Genomic DNA, 5,702 nt, shown 5'->3' on the forward strand with positions numbered 1-5,702 from the left:
AGTAATTACCAAACCTACAACGGACATCATCAGTTCCGTGTTTCAATACTAACGTGATTTCAGAAATAAGATAGTAATCAAAGGTACCATGATTGTAATTTTGTACGCCAGACGCACGTTTCGTCTACATAAAACTTATCAGTGACGCTCATATCAAAATAGTTATAAACCAAGCAAATTCAAAATTGAAGAGCATTGAGGATCCAAAATTCCAAAAAGTTGTACCAAATACGGCTAAGGTAATCTATGCCTGGGATAAGAAAATCCTTAGTTTTTCGAAATACTCAAATTTTTGTAAACAGGACATTTATAAAAAAAGACCACATAATTGATATTCATGTCAACACCGAAGTGCTGACTACTGGGCTGGTGATACCCTCGGGGACGAAACATCCACTAGCAGAGGCATCGACTCAGTGGTGCCCGTAAATAGTAACGTTATCAAAGGTACTTTGTACGCCAGACGCGCGTTTCGTATACATAAGACTCATCAGTGACGCTCATATCAAAATAGTTATAAACCAAACAAATTCAAAGTTGAAGAGCATTGAGGATCCAAAATTCCAAAAAGTTGTGCCAAATACGGCTAAGGTAATCAAATGCCTGGGATAAGAAAATCCTTAGTTTTTCGAAATACTCAAAGTTTTGTAAACAGGAAATTTATAAAAAATGACCACATAATTGATATTCTTATAATTCATGTCAACACCGAAGTACTGACTACTGGGCTGGTGATACCCTCGGGGACGAAACGTCCACCAGCAGAGGCATCGACCCAGTAACGTCAATGATTTCAGAGATAGGGTTTACAGAATACATCATGTGGACAGAAGAATGGGTTAAAATATTATGAAAAGAGAAACCCAGGCAAAAAATTAAGATAAGGAAATGAATAACGGGTCAGCCCGCCGGGCACAATTTATAAATAAAGAATCAAGTTGACGGGGAAATGGTACAGAAATGAAGAACCCCTATCCTGATTCAACACTCTTACGTAGTTACCAAAAAAATCTGTCTTCATCTACACCATACTTGAATATCAATTATGTGTTCTTTTTTTTTTATAAATGTCCTGTTTACAAAAATTTTAGTATTTCGAAAAACTAAGGATTGTGTCAAAACAGTTCATGCTTTACTAAAAAATTTCAAAGATAAAAAAAAAAAAAACCCGATATTGTCGTAAGTTTTCCCGTGTCTGAAACATGTGAACATGTAAAATAGTATTTTTCAACAAGAGGAATATCCCATACTTAATTTCACAGATTTCACAACGCTGCGATATTATATAGATAAATTCAAACTTCAAACAGAAATGGATTTATTCGGGGGGAACACCATATATTTATACTTTTCCCAGGGTTACTAGTATTATACTTACACTCCGATGTGTTATCATAGCAGTTGAAAAGAAGAATGGCAGACATAAAGTATTATGCAAACTGGGTCAGATACCTTTAAGTAAATTATATGCTATTTATCTAGAGTGTGATAAAATATCTTTTTTAGTCCGTTTTATGAATACACCCGTATGTAGCTATTGATAAACCTGAAAATCATGTTTTTTATATTGATTATACCGTTTTTTTTCTCATTTGAATGATTTTACACTAGTAATTTTGGGGCCCTTTATGGCTTGTTGTTTGGTGTGAGCCAAGGCTCCGTCTTGAAGGCCGTACATTGACCTATAATGGCTTACTTTTTTAGATTGTTTTTTTGGATGGAGAGTTGTCTCATTGGCACTCACACCACATCTTCCTATATCTATATATACACCATGATATAAGCAATGAAAAACAGCATCGTTCTCTGATGCACTAATTGAGTCGCCTTGGTTGATGTCTTGTAACAAATTTATCTAGAGACTTCAGGGGCGGATACAGCCATTTTAAAAAGGGGGTGGTCCCCAACCCAGAGTTAAAGAGGGGGAGGGGCGTTCCAGCTATATTCTCCCATTCAAATGCATTGATCTACCAAAAAAAATGGTGGGTTCCAACCTCTGGAATCACACCCATGAATCCGCCAATGGACTTAATGCATAATGCCTCGTTCACACGTGCGTTTAATTCGAATTGAAATCAAATCGAATGCGAATCGAATTCGCTAATTACGTGCACACACTCTTCTTTTTTAATTCGAATTATCCAATTCGCCTTAGAAATATGCTTGAATTAAAAGTTAACTCACGGTTGTAAATATTTAAAGCGAATTTGACGCGCATTGCAAATCGAATTAGAATTGACGTTGGTTATGACGTAAAACGTTTCGAATGCGAATTAAACTAATTTGAATTAGTTAATGCGAATCAAATTCGAATTACGTGTGGACTGAAGCATAATTTCTTAGCATGATTTTACAAATTTTGGTATCGTTAATACTCTTGCGTGATCAACTGATTCTACAATCGTGGCACGGGTTTACATCAAGCGTCAGGTTGCTTTGAGATGCAAAATCACCTTTTATTTTTTTTAAAGATTTTATTTCATATTTCAAATTATTTTCACTTTGTAAATATATCATTTAGCACAAATTACACCCTATATATAAAAGAAGACAAATGCATGACAAGTACACAAATTAACAACACTGTAAAGATAACATTGCGTAAAAATAAAACAACACATTTATAATCAATTAGATCTTAGTTCTTGATTACCGTTATCAATAGAATCTAGCTTTCTTACACAAGAAAATGTCTGTTCCAAGTTAGAAATATGACAGCTGTTGTCCATTCGTTTGGTGTGTTTGTGCTTTTGATTCTGACATGTGTCGATTAGGATTTTCCGTTTTGAATTTCCTCGGAGTTCAGAATTTTGGTGATTTTTTACTTTTTACAATAACTGTAGTTTACTTTATATATATACGACAGGCACTTGTTTCCATTAATGGGAAGGTAGGGGAAGGTCACTGTTAACAGATTGAAATAAAAATGTTTTTTAAATGGTAACTTCAGTTCTGGTTAAATTTCAATAAAACTTGAACAAATAGAAGATACAGAGAAAGGAGTATCCGTAGATGTTGGGATATGACATGTTCAAATACCAAAAAACACTGACTAAAAAATACAATGTTATTGCTTGGCTGGTGAACAGATGGAAATTGTTGCCGGATAGGTGAAAGACATATTGATCATTGAGTAAATATGTCAAAGGTCAATGCCATAATTGTTACTAACAAAACACTTTTTGGTTTTGAAAAATTGTTTTTATGCAGTATCTCTTGTTTGATTTGAATGACATTCACATAGATGGCAGATATAGGGAACGAAAATAATGTTTACGGATATTTTTTGACAATCCTGCTTGATTTAAGTTCAAGTTCTACAAATTAAAAATGTTGAAAATTAGAAGCTTTATATAATTTTCGGGTCAAGAGGTCAAGGACACTTTTGAAAACAGAAGAGTGAGAAAATAAATAAATATGATTTCTTGATAGTAGCGTGAGTTCTTCTTTGCTTGCAATGATACATTTACAGATGATGTAGATTTATGCTGTGTACAAAACGTCATGGACACTGATAGATATAATTTGATTGAAAGAGTATTTTTTTAGAGAAAACAAAATTTTCTCTTGCTTGAAAATGGAATGAAACCCATGCGATAGCACATCCGACACATCCAGTTTCGCAGATATGTTGTTTACTGTGCCCATAAATGTAGAAGCGATCCTGATAAACTTATGGATTTGATCGTTTAAATAAACTTATTTTAAAAGGTTACCAATTTAACACTGTATATATAGATCATCATTGGATATTGTTTCTTTGGTATTACTGATATTGATTTTGTTATCAGTAAATTAAAAGCAAACTAAATATTATTGTTTATATATACATATAGTATACACATTCATGAACTACAATCTGTCGATACCTGTAGTCCTATAACATATGACTTCGCATTCTTATTCAATTTTTAACGTTTTTATACTGATATTTTCATTTTTTATTTTTTTTGAATGCACATTCATCGGATAGTATTTTTTTTTTATCAGAACAGTAAATAGAAATAGTAAATAATGCCCCCGATGTCATATGTTATAGGACTATCGATACCTGTATCTTGGCATTGCACAATGTCATGTTTTTTCTCTGACTGTTTATGGCGTCTTTATACTAAATTCATTGGATGTGTTCGTATTGATTGTTTAGTCTTAGATGCACGATACAATGAGGGGTAGACCCAGCCTTTTAAAAATAAAGTTGGGAGGGGGTGTTCCCAACCAAGGATAAAGTGGGTTCCAACCATATTTCCCCATTCAAATGCATTGATCGGCCAAAAAAGGGGGGTTCCAACCCCGGAACCCTCCCCCTGGATCCACCAGTCAGTGGCTTTGAACTAGCTGTCAGTAACTCCAATTTAAGTCTCTTTTTGTTTTTTGGGATATACAAGTACCTGGCAACGTCCATTCTGTGTGTAGTATTTGTATTTATCTGACGAGTTATGCCTTTTTCAACCGCTTTTTATAGTTTGTTCTTTATATTGTCACACACTGTCCCAAGTTAGGAGGCTTGGGATCCCGCTTACATGTTTAACCCTGCCACAATCTGTATGTATGTGCCTGTCCCAAGTCAGGAGCCTGTAATTTCGTGATTGTTGTTTGTTTATGTGTTACATATTTGTTTTTCGTTTAATTTTTGAACATACATGTAAATTAGACTGCAAATTTTCTTGTTGACAAATCAATATATTCATTTGTCCTTTTAAGCAAACTAGTACCATGGAAGTAATATTGAAATATTACTTCCATGCTAGTACTAAATAGAACCCTAGAAATAGAAATGCTGATCTCCATAAATGTGCAGATCATGCAGGGAACATTAGTTGCATCTACAGAGCTCCAGATAAAAAGTTTACAAATTGGGATTTTTATTCACCATTTTTTATGTCATGTATGTAATTGAATGATTTTTTTTTTAAATTTTCATATTGGTTTCAGTTCTGAGTTTGTCCTTCCATCAGATTGAATTGGGGGTTTCACAACCAAGATCCTGAATATATTGAGTTGTTTTAACATCAAGATATTGAATTGAGACATACATGTATTACTTATCAGTCTATGAACTAAGCCCAAGAATTTGCATCAAAATGATGTTGAATAAAAAGTGAACTTATCTCCTGCACCACTTAGAAAACACCATATTTTAAAATTTAACTGTCACACCAATTATATCACTGATGTTAGTTCCCAGATACCACATGGTTTCTCTCTCAATTTATAGGTGACAATTGTTACAAGAAGGGATAAAAATGAAATACACAATACCAATCAAGAAAGTATCTTTTTTTTCATTATATTTTATGTGATTTTGATTTTTTTACAAAATTATTTTTTCAATAAATTGCAAGATAAGAATAATTTAAAAACCATATACAAAAATAATCAGTTTTCAAATGTATCTTGAAAGTCATGATAAACAACATGAAAGAATATTTCCAAATAAATAAAAAAAACAGATGCTCCGCAGGGCGCAGCTTTATACGACGGCAGAGGTTGAACCCTGAATGGTTGGGGCAAGTATGGACACAACATTCAAGCTGGATACAGCTCTAAATTTGGAGTGTGATTAAATAGTTGACACAGCATAGGTTTCTGACACAGAATGAATGAGGTCTAATGAACTTAAAATTTTTGTTTGCCGTAGAGCAATTCACTATGCTGTTGAATATTAATCCTCTCAAAAAAAAATTTGTAGAAATTTCTTT

The sequence above is a fragment of the Mytilus trossulus genome, unplaced genomic scaffold (genome assembly GCF_036588685.1).
Source record: "Mytilus trossulus isolate FHL-02 unplaced genomic scaffold, PNRI_Mtr1.1.1.hap1 h1tg000244l__unscaffolded, whole genome shotgun sequence".
NCBI classification, from domain to species: domain Eukaryota; kingdom Metazoa; phylum Mollusca; class Bivalvia; order Mytilida; family Mytilidae; genus Mytilus; species Mytilus trossulus.